This window comes from Lissotriton helveticus, chromosome 2_1, assembly GCF_964261635.1.
Source record: "Lissotriton helveticus chromosome 2_1, aLisHel1.1, whole genome shotgun sequence".
In the NCBI taxonomy this organism is placed as follows: Eukaryota; Metazoa; Chordata; class Amphibia; order Caudata; family Salamandridae; genus Lissotriton; species Lissotriton helveticus.
Genome location: NC_136059.1, coordinates 812158212 through 812170935, shown reverse-complemented (window position 1 = coordinate 812170935; position 12724 = coordinate 812158212).

Sequence of the window (12724 nt, the reverse complement as noted above, 5' to 3'; positions counted from 1 at the left end):
TGACACACTGCTGATACTCTCCCTCACCAACAAATCTACAGCCAATTAGAGCAAATTCCACGACGGGACGAAGGCAGTTGCCATCCGGGTGAAGGAGAGCTGCCCAATACTCAACTCCGACAAAACAGAAGTCCTCATCATGAGCACCATTCGCTCTGCTTGGTGGCCTGCATCACTCAGAACTCCCACCATACCCACCGACCATGCAAGCAACCTCAGCATTATTCTCGATTCCTCTATATCTATGAACTGCAAAATCAATGCCGTATCATCCTCCTGCTTCCACATGCTCTGCCTACTTCAAATGGATCCTCACTAAGTCCAGGAGAACTGTCACCCAAGGGCTCGTCAGCAGCAAGCTCGACCACAGCAACGCACTCTATGGCGGCAATACCCAAAAACTCGAACACAAATTGCAGCACATCCGGAACCCCTCCGCAAGACTTATCCTGGACATCACCCGCCAAAACCACGTCTCTAATCACCTGAAAGACCTCCACTGGCTCCGAATCAACAAAAGAATCCTCTCCAAGCTCCTCATGGCTACAAAACCCTGCACAACACCGGACGAATACCTCAACCACTGCCTCTCATTCTATACACCGAGTAGACACCACTGCTCTGCTCATCTGACCCTGGTCACTATTTTACAGATCCACAAGACATCGCCTGGAGAAAGATCCTTCTCCTACCTCGCTGAGAAGACCTGAAACTCTCTACATCTTCACCTCAGTCAATCACCGTCACTGCCTCAATTCAGGAAGACTTCAAGACCTGGCTATTCAACTGAACTGCAAAACCCCCCCACCCTCAGTTCCTTGAGACCCTTATGGGCGGGTACCATGCTCTATAAGAACCCTGATTGTTTGAAACATACAAACAAAGAGCAACATGCTGAATTGGTTAGAACCGTGAATTCTTTTAAACCAGGTATCTGGGTTCTATGCTACCACCATCCTTCCACATCTAGCATCATAAGCTATCCAGAAATCCACAATCTCTCCTATCCTCACCTCACACACTGCTTATATAATTATATCTTACAATTGGCAGGTTTTCTTCAGTGATTTCCTACTCTGTTTGATCTCCTTCATACATAGTTGGTTCTACCCTTCGCCCATTTACTTCTAAAAATACCCTTTACCTATCACTAATATATGTATGGATTTCCTACTTGGTTTGATCTCCTCCATACATATTTGGCCTTTACCCTTCCCCCATTTACTTGCAGTTTACTTCCCTATCATCAAAACATTAAATCTCTCAGGTTTTCCATCTAAGACATTTGCCTTGCAGGTCATCAAAATCACTGCTGCCTGTAGAGGAACATGTAAGGCTCCAATAGGATATTTAAGTACTCCCTCCTCAGGGCCTTCTAGCACGCTGCTTGAAGGCAGCTGTAATAATTCATCTTCTAGAAAACGTATAGTACTTACTAGTAGCTTATATCACCTCCTCTCAAATCCACCATGTCTCCTTCCTATCCTTCTCCTCCAAAATTACACTGAAACGTATTTTCAACTGACTAACAAACTTCCTCTGAAGCTACAGCCTGCTTGACCCATCAAATAAAGATTCTAACCGCAACAGTTCACTGAACCCACTCTAACCCAAAGACCTAGATTTCATCACTATAGTCAATCATATTTGCCTTTCCAAACCCCTCATCTTTCTACATGCATCAGCATCCCTCAACACAAAGGACCACCCAACACTTCCTGACTCCCTTTTTTCCATAACATTGCTGATATACCACTAGATAAATTGATTCGCCTCCCACTTCAGGGCCCACTGGCCTCAGCCAATTATCAACTTCTTTTCCTGTTCTCCACAAACTCACCTGCCAGAACCTTCTCCTTCTTTGGATTTTTATATGACCTGTTTGTCGATATGTAACTTAATTTCGTTTACTTCTTCAAGCTCCGCTTCAAAACTACATGGTGCTATGCAAATGTGAAATAGTGAATATCCCTTCATCTTCTACACCCCCAACCCTGTTCTATGACATACTCTGACATTCTCTCATGGCTTCTTTAGTCAGGAACTTTAATATTAACTTCAAAAACAATATGAAATTAACTGCCTTTTTCAATTGTTCCCAGTCTGTAGCATTACTAACTTCTGAAGGGCAACCATTGCAACACGTTTTGTAATTCTGGAAGAGCATAGAGGTTGTGCTGGTAAACATCACATCATCATCAAGCATCTTTTTAACAGGTCAATTCTTCATTGGAAATTATTTATACATACTTAGGAAATGGTTTCTTCTTGTTTACTTGATGTTTTAAGTATATATTTCAAAGTGGGAAAATTCAAAATGTTGGTTAGTTTTGCTAAAATATATACATATCCATGCACACACACCACCCAGTGGTGGTCGAGTTTGGGAAGTTACAGTGAATTTGTTTCTGCTAATAACTTTGGCCCTGTCCCATGAGAGTCCCACAAACCCCATTCTCAAAAATTGAACATTCTGATTGGCCAGCGTCCTAACTTTCCTTTGGGCCAATTCGCTCCAATGGGAGTCAGATTCCTGTGGGAGCGAGATCTCTGATTGGCTGCCAGCAACATGAGAAAATTTTTGCTGGCAGCCATTATATGTCTTGGGTACATCGTCCCTTGTCCTGACGTTTAGAAAAAAGCAATATATATTGGGGCAGAGTAGCGATACAGTGCTCCCCTATACCCCATGGGGGGACCCAGAGAGACCCCCTCCCCCCAAGCCAAAAATTTGAAAAAATCTGCATTTATTTCCGCAATACTGTGGGACATACTTGGAGTTGTAAAAAACAAAACAAAATAGCAGTCCATGACCACATTGATTAATTAAGGGAAGGGGGTGTGCGGCCACCTTCCAGAGCCATTTTGAGCCCAAGGGAACTAATCCCCCAGGGCCCAAATTAATTAATGTGCTGCACCCCCTCCTTGAGCTGCATTCAGCCCCACTGGACAGCATTCCCAGAGAAAAATGTAATTAGTATAGGGAGGAGGGTGCTTGTCTCCCCTCCCTGAGACGTATTTCGACCCAGGGACCCATACCCTGGGGCCCAAAGTATTGATTAAGTAGAGGAGGGCTACGCGGGCCCTCTTTCCAGAGCCTTTAAAAGGCCCTGGGTCCCCATGGCATGACTTTTAGGAAAGGGAGGGGGCCTGCGCGTCCCCCTTCCCTGGGCCTTTAATGGCGCCCGGGACACCATCCCTAGGGGACAGCTCACTTGCACTGGTGCGAGGAGGGAAACTTGTGTTTGCCGCCATCTGGCAGGAGCATTTTACAAAATGCTCCCTACAGCTGGGAGCAGACTTGTGTTCTGCGTCCCGGTCCACACATATCTGGGCAGGGAAACAAAACAAGATATTACTCCCGCCTGAGCGGAGCAGGGCAAATAGCTGCTCTCTCCTGGCAGGAGCACTGCCAGCTCTCACACCATGTGGGGAGCCGGCTGGGGCTGTAGGGGCCCTGGGGCTCCCCTAACAGCCCCTAATAGTTTGTTTGTGGGTACCCACCTTTATTAATCCAGAATAGGCTTGGGGAAGGTGCCACGTGACCCCCCTTTAAAATAATAACAGCCCTGCCTAATGATACTCAGGGAGGGGGCCACACGGACACCCTCCCCTCTAACAAAAAAATATTCCTGGGGATGGGGGTCCCAAGGCCTAATGAGGCTCGAGAGCACTTGGGACTCCCTCCCCTTTAAAAAAAATTGGCCCTAGGGGATTGGGTTCCAAGGGCCTAATATAGCTTGAGGAGTGTGGCCACCCAACCCCTTTTTTTACATTTTGACACTGGGGATAGGGTCCCTGGGACCTATTTAGGATCAAGGAGGAAAGAAGAATGATGCCTTCCTTTTGTTAATTACTCTGTTCTGGGATGTGGGGTCCCTGTGGCCTAATAAGGCTTGGGGGAGGGGGTCACGCAGCCCCCTCCCTTTATAATGTAATGCAGCCCTGGGGGATAGGGTAACCAGGGCCTAATAAAGCTTGAGGAAGAGGGACACATGGCCTCTCTCCCCTTTTAAAAAATGGACAGCCACTGGGGAATAGGAGCTTAGAGGCCTGAGAAGGTTTCAGGAGGGGGGACTCTACTCCCCTTTTTAAAAAATTGAATGGCTCCAGGAGAAGGGGTCCGTTGGGCCTCATACGGCTTGGCTGCATGTGCCAGTCCACTTAGATTTCAAGGCTCAAGAAGACTCAGGGTGGGAGGCTGTGTGGAGCTCTCCTCTTTTTTATTTTATTTGGCCCAGGGGATGGGGTCTCTGGGGCTTATTAAGGCTGGGTGAGGTGGGCTGCACACTCTCCTCCTGTGTTTAATTATAGTTGGCCCCAGGAGATAGGGTCCCCAGGGCATTTTCAGGGGAAGAGCGGAGACCGTTGGGCCTCCCTCCCTTTTGTATTGGAACCGGCCCAAGGGATCCGGTGATGGAGTTCTCGGAGCCAATTAAAACTTGATATGTAACTCATAGGAGTACATTCCTTAGTGCAATGTATCTAGTTTATTGTATGTCTCAACTCTTGTATGTCTATTTGTTGTCTAACATGTATTAGGGTAGCATCCACTACTTTATGTTTCTTAATCTTTCTAATCAAACTGTAGGTAGAGTCAATACTTTAGTTATTCAGTCAGCCACTCTATAACCATGGAGAGGTTTGATGTCATCATCTTAAGTATGTGCCGAGATATGTACTCAGCAAGATCCTGATTTGAATTTGAATTTTGCGTAATCAGAGACTCATAATCATGTAGTCTGCTATCATACATTTCTTTAGATTTCCTAATATTCTTGATGTGATTTTATGGTTGCCTAACATTTCCATAAATAAATAACAGTTTTATTACGCCCATAGAACAAAGAAGCTCTCCTATTGTAGTTGTGAATAACCTTGCTCCACTTGTTTCAAGATCCTGATAGCATAGCACCCACTTTTTCTAGGTGATTAGGCATTATCACAGTCCTGGGAAAAATTAACCCAAAACAAAATCTGATAAGTTCTTGAAAATCCTCCCATATTAGTGAGCTCCACCAAACATATACTGGCAGATGCATCACACAAAATAGCTCCCAGTAAAATAGCGAATCGGTAAAACAGGCCGTTACCGAACGCAAAACCTGAAAACGCGATGCATCAACCCCAATTCCCCAAAAAATAAAGATTCGCAAAATAACCCCGTGGTAAATTACCGAATCGCAAATTAGCCAATCGGTAATACCCAGAAAGAAATCAGCCCCCGGAAATACCGAATCTCTATTAAAAAATCGCAACAAAATGCATCAAAACTCGCAAATAACGAAAATGCCAAAAATCGCTATTTTGCATGAGCAAAATAAGGGGAATCTCAAACTGGAGGTAAAGTTGTTGGAAGGAAGAAAAAAAATAAAAGAAAAAGAAAAACAGGTGCATACAATCAGAAACCCTTCAAATATGCCTCTGGAGACCCTGTATGTGTACCAAAATGGCTGCCCCCTACGTGCTTGCTAGGAGGAGGAGAATCAACGCTCTTGCACAGCACAGGAGGATGATCCAGGACAGGGTTTTCAGGGTGCGCATCACATTGCTGGGCCAGACAGAGGAACTGATCTACGACAAGTACAGGCTGAACCGGGCTATGATCATGCGCCTCATTGCTGACCTTGAACCAGCACCAGACCCGTAGGACCAACGCCATCCCAGCCCATGTCCAGGTCCTATGCAGCCTGCACGTGCTGGCATCTGGAAGCTTCCAGGGGGTCATAGCAGAAGCCGGAGGCGTGTCGCAAAGCGCACTTTCACGTTTCTTCCACAAATTCCTAGATGCCATGCTGACATTGATACATCAGCACATCACCTTCCCCACAACCCCACAGCAGTTGAACCGCACCAAACAGGAGTTCTACCAGCTGGCACAATTTCCCCATGTGATAGGATGTGTTGACTGCACGCATGTCCCCATCTGTCCCCCCTCGGCCAACAAATACATCTTCCGCAACTGGAAGTCATATAATTCCATCAACGGGCAGGTCGTGTGCAATGCCAAGCAGATCATAACGGACATTGTAGCCCAATTTCCAGGAAGCACACACGACGCATACATATTCCGACACAGTGGCATCCACAGGCGTCTGATCAACGGTGAATTTGGAGAGGGACACCTACTAGGTACATACTAATGCCTCATCATTAACTCCATCCTCACATATATGATTGTATTCATGCTGCTAACCCTTTGCTCCCCACCCTGCAGGTGACAGCGCCTACGCCTTGCGGGAATATCTCCTCACTCCCTACCTCAACCCAGCAACACCTCAGGACCAGCGTTACAACACAGCACACATCAGCACCAGGAATGTGGTAGAGCGAACCTTCGGCATCCTCAAGAGTCACTTCCGGATACTACACAAGACAGGAGGTGCCTTGCAGTATGACCTAGTGACCTGCTGCCAGATAATAGCGGTCTGTGCCATGCTGCACAACATTGCCACAACAAGGGGGATACCAATAGAGGTGGACGGCGAGGATGACTTACGTGCACAGCAACCCCCCAAACACCAACAGGCACACGTGCCTAACACAGCTGAAGGACAAAGGAGGCGGACATACAGCACACAACATCACTTCTGAGACAGGTATGAACGAGCCATCACAGCATGATCATGTTTGCAAATGTTTAATGCACATGAGCACTTGTCAGGTGCATATAAATGAGACGCCAACATGACGCAGATTCAAAAAATAGTCTGGGATACATGTCCGTTGTAATCACGGGAGTATCTTGTGGTAGTGTAGGTGGCCCATGGTTAAGTCACCATGGCCAGGGAGCCAATGGAACATGGCTATTTGCGCTTCCCACGTACCCCCAGCCTCCTGTCACGTGACTCCTCCACATCACCGCGATGTGTCTCAGTGGCTGTGGAGCTGCGCGCACTGCGCCTCCTCTCGCTGGCCTCCCGCACAGAGATGCTGCTGACGCTTGAAGCAGCCTCACTCCCCTCCTCCACTCCCAAACTGCTGGCACTAAAAGTCCCAGACTGCAGATGCTCCACTGCAGTGGTCACTTTTTCTAAGGACTTTGCCAGATCACCACAGTAATGGCCCAAGTCGACCTGCAGGGACACAGATCTGTGTGATAGTACAGCTGTGCTGTTGCACAGCTTTGTGATGGCCCTAATGGAGGCGTTGGAACGGAGCATGTTCTGCCGATGCCTCCTGCGCTCACTCTGTTGCCCTGCTATGACAGCATGTGTGAGATCCTGCAGGCACAGTTTCATGTCTCTGTTACCCTCAGCAATGGCTGTGGGCATCTCACGCACAGCGTCAGTCATGGTGCCAATTTTGTTTGGCAATTTTGATATATTAATGTTGATAGCACCCATGTGTCTCCCCTGCAGGCGCTGTACCCGCAGCATCCGTGTCTCAACTACACCGTAGCCGTGTGTTGGATCCTCAGATCTCTCTGCAGCTCTACCCAGGGGCCTGCCCTGCTGTCGGACTCGGACACGTGCTGGTATTTGACCTGGCGGGGTGACAACTGACTGCCGTGGAACATTTGTGGCTCCTGGCCTCTGCTCCGTCTCCATCACCTGCAGGTAGGGGACATTTGCCCTGCGGTTTTGTGTTGTTGTCCGCGGTGGTGGTGGTGTTGGTGTTGTGGTCCGCGCTGGTGGTGGTGGTGTTGTTGGTGTCATGGGTTGACGTCCCTGCGGAGTCTCAGCATCGGTCAAAACTGGCGTTTTAGAGATTATGAGGCGTCCGCTGTCATCTGAATTCAGGGGTGATGCATCTGTGTGTGAAACAGTACATTGTTATTATGTTGACAGGATGTATCTGTGTCGCATACTTTCATCTACATAAAGGACATATTTGGACTGAAAATTGGCCCTGTGCTGCTGGACTCATTTCATTTACATCAGGGATCAGACATGCACACTTTCATGATATGACTACAACTCCCATGGTGCAACACTCTGGTGAGGGTATATGCGTTAGGCACGGCTACATGTGCACTGTGTTTGGCCTGGGGGAATGGGCAGGGGTAGACAACACACTGCGTATCTGCACTGGCATGCATCTTACCTTGTCCTCCTGCCACAGCTCCGGAAATGTCCAATTGGGTGACCCCCACAACAGCTTCAGGCTCAATGGTAGCCTCAACGAGGTCCTCGAGGACTGTGTTTGGTGTTACGTTGGATGTTCCCCCTCCTGTGCCAGCTGCATCCTTCACCCTTTCTGCAATCCTCTCCTTTGCCCTTTTCCTGAGGTCAAACCACCTCTTCTTCAGATTGTCTATGCTGCGGTGGGTGACTCCTACAGCATTTACCCTCTCCTTGATGCGCAGCCTGATCTTACGCTTCTCTGCCTCAGGCACCTTTAGGGACAGCTTGCCAAACAGCCTGTCATGGTTACTGCTCACCCCCTCGATGAGTAGTTCAAGTTCTTTGTCAGAAAACTTTTGCTTCCTCTTCCTGGGCGTGTCCTTGTCCTGGGGTGCATCCTTCTCCATCCTGAAATGCTGTGCAATAGCTGGTTTGTGCTGTCACTGTATCACTCCTCAGCTCCTGTGCTCTGCCTCCTCCTCTGAGCTCATCAGGGCACTGAATGAAGCATGGGGTGTGTTACTTCCTGCTTGTGATGTCATCAACCTGCTTCCTATGCGCTTTTTTTTTTGTTGCAAATTCGCTAATACCGAAATCGCAAATACAGATTCGATATTTGCTAATTCGGTATTTGTTATTCTTTAATTTGGAGTCTCGCAATTGTGGTTTCGGATTTATTTAACGATTTTTTGTGATTCGGTATTTAATACCAAATCTGTTGATGCATCGCGGTATGCGAGTCCTTATTTGCGATTCCTTATTTTTCGCTAATAAGGACCTGTTTTACCGATTTTTGATGCATATGCCCAATAGTATTGTATTGTTTATGATGTACAATGTGCAGTATCTACTTGTTACAAAAAGATCATATTGAGCTGAAATCAAGTGAGACAGAAGTTTTAACTAGCACTGGACCAGATTGGTTACACCTTTCAAAGAGCTAGTGTTGAGATACGTTTAGTTTGAATTTGTAAAACTTACATTTGTCAGCATTCCAAATGAACTTGTAAGTGTTGTAAGTTGTGTTATCACTTTTTTGTGAGAAACTTGCCACTTGCCGTCACTCTTGCTAATCAGACATATCAATCATTGAATGACTTCTTGAAATTAGTCAGCTGCTAAAGGAAACTCTAGTCTCAAACACTTGTAATGCAACAGGCACATGTAAGTGTTGAAAGTGGCATATAAATGGTTAACTTGCTGAAAACATTTGGAGAACATACAGGCACCATGCAATATATAACCATATCATGCATATCTGTCTTTGGATACCATTTCTTCTTCTGCATGGATCTGTTAAAATAGTTCATGTCTACTCAGAGTCTCACAGTGCCAACGTATTATTTATTTACATGCAATACTGACAGTGAGAAACATGGTATTAGTGTATTTGAATATTTGATGACATCTGGAGACTGTAGGTCAATAATTAACATTCCACAGTATTTTGCAGGTAGAGGCCCTTAGACACCAATACGGTTTATGAGTTACAACACGTAAACACAAACATAACTTGTTGTGCTAAAAAAAGTTTGAGCACGATAGATGACTGAACCATTAGAGCAGAGTTTGGTCTAAATGTTTTTTATTTTTCAGAGACCTCTGAATGGTCCTGAAAACATCTTCTTTTGAAATTGGTTAGTATGAAAGATATATCAGCTCATCTGTTGATCAAAAGACAAGATGCAGGCATCTGCACTTGTGATGCATTCACTAACTCAGTCATTTAAATGTGTTTATATTTGATACCAGACTTAAACCGCTTTGACTATATTGGCTAAATTGCTCTTCCCTTGACACACTACCTTAGCTGCCCCCCTTGGCATCCTCTAGCACCTGTTGGCTTTTATTCTCTGATAACTGCATAAATCTTACCTTCAGTTGTTGCTATCCATTATATATTTGGCCTGATCCATCTAAGTAAAATGGTAGACATTTCTTCAGTGACTTTTAGGTTTTAAGTTGATCGGAATGTGCAAACTTGTAGTTTATAACTTTCGTCCCCAGATTACCACCATACCAAAACACAGAAGAAAAAAAGATGAAACTTCTTTTTCCAACATTTCTATCACTGTTCCATGAATAAAGCACGATTATATTTAAGTGGGAAAGTACATTTCTCTTTACTGATTAGAACCTTTGCTGCAGTTTCTGTGAAAACGTCTAAAGCTTTTAATGTCTGCCATTGGTTCACCTTGCAGAATGTGCCTGACCATACAACAATATCTGATCATTCAGTGGTCTTCCATAGGGAATAATTATTGGACTTCACATGAAAATAGAGCTAACTAGTCACCATTTGTAATACTGATTTATGTATAAAACAAACAAAAAAAAGTTGTTTTTTCCATCTTACTCATCTATTGGACCATCAAATATTTTCTTCAGTACTACGTTACTAATTTTATTCACTTATCCGCAGTGATGGATACAAATAGATCAAACATATTAAGCAATCATTATATTTCACTGTTTTAGGGAAAAATATTATTTCAATTCTATAACATGTCCATGGTGCCCCTGCAAGTGTCTCCACCAGTTCATTACAAAAATATTGTTATTACTTTACAGCCCTATGTTTTGTTGTGATGGAATCATCTAATTTTTCCTTTTACTGGGTGGGAATGTCAGCACTTTTCGGCCTTGTCATTCTGGTCTCCTCAGGACAAAATACAAGGAAGTCTGTTTTCGAGAGTATCAAAAAAAACATGCAAACAATCACCCAAGTATTTCCAACATTTTGTAATTCGTGAAAACATTTGATAATTATTTATAATCGTGCTCTTATACATGTCATCTACTCAGCCAGGAGATAATGAATAATACCATGATTATTATTTAACTGGTATAGATGTCCCTTCTGTCCAAGCAAGATCACTTATTTTAGGTATTGTAAACACATGTCTGCAACATCAGGATTCAATATCAGTATCTAATTAGACCACGGCCTAAAATGGGGCACATCAGGATTCTTTACCTCCAATACTCCTACTAACATCATCCCACTTTACTAAGGACCCTCTAGGATATGGTGGATTGTATTTCTTGACCCTTCCTCTGACACAAGTCAGGAAGGTCCAGAACTAGGGGGACAGGGGACCTAACCACACACTGTAATCCATCCTTTTCAGACAGGGTCACAAAGAACAGATGGGGTGAATGTGGAGGGGCAGAGGAAGAGGGGAGAGCTTTGGAGAAATCAACACCAGACGGAGGTCCTACAAATGGTAGACGAAGCAAGTATTCAGATTTATAATGTATCCCAACACACATGAACATCTGAATAAACAGCTGTTTTAAAGGTGGGACTCTCATGTGTTTCCACAGCTATGCGAGATGTAGTAGACAGTAAGGTAGTGTCCTGTGATTTTTCAGGAACTTAAAAGTCTATTTTGCAAGGAGGGAATTATAACTGATAACTATAGACTGAGCTGTAAGTTATCCTTTTGCTCCCCAGTAGTAAAATGCCTCCACAAGTAATGGCCTAGATCATCACCTGACAAGAGATAGATGAATAGCACAAAAGCAAACGTTGTTCAGCCATAACAATTATAACATCACAAATAAAGAGATGCAAGCATTACAAGCTCTTTTAAAGAAGCATTTGCAATGCAATAGGTCTCACATTTACACTAGTTTAAGCTATTGCCATTGGACATGACAATGCCTTTCATTTACATTTTCAAAACCAAAACATAAAATAAAAAGGCATTGTCATTTACAATGCCAATAGATCAAACTTGTGTAAATGCGAGACCTATTGCATTGCAAATGGTTGTTATTTTTCAGAATCTGGCCCACAGCAAGAGTAAGAAGGAGGAAAAGACAGCTACCAAATGGAAAAGAAGGGATGAAAAGAACCCGCAACACTGAGCTAAAGAGACTTATGCATACTATGATGGAAGAAAGTAGCATGTGTTGGATTCAAAACTTAGTCGCCTTACAGCACTGCAACCGTGGGAGTCTGCAGCAACGGCGGCAAGCTCCTAAGAAGCATTTGGGGGCCCTTCACTTATTATTTATACACATGAAGGACAGTGTCAGGCTACGGTGGCAGCAGGATTTGGAGTATCAGTAGGTCAAGGACTGCAATGCTTTGTGTCCACTGCTCGCAAGCTAGCTTGGTATATGAAGCAGTTAAATGGGCAGACTCTGGAAGATCTACAGGTCTAGAATTCAGACAGACTTGGAGGTTCAGGAAAGTAAAGGAGCACTGATAGGTCCAGGAGGTAGAGGAAGACCACATATCGAATAGGCTGAACAGTGACAGGTAGGTAGGGGTAGACGAAGTTAAACACCATGTCTGTGAGGTTAAGCAGAGTTGGGGAACTTCATACTCTGCAAAGATGTGTGAAGACACTTAGTTTCACCCTGGACACCAACCTCCCCCTCAAGGAGCACACCTTAAAAAAAAAAAAAGATGCTCTGGTACCAGCTCTCTCTCTTTTAAAGAAATTCATCTAATTTCATCCATAAAGGGACTTCAGAAGTGCTGTCCAATCCCCCTTACTCTAACATCTGGATGGTAGCTCTGTCCTACTCCATGGCCTCACAGACTCCACACTGGCACCCCTTAATTCTATCCAACATGGTGCTACATCTCTCATTCAAGACCTGAAGAAATATGATCACCTCACCCTGGTGGAACTCTATTGGCT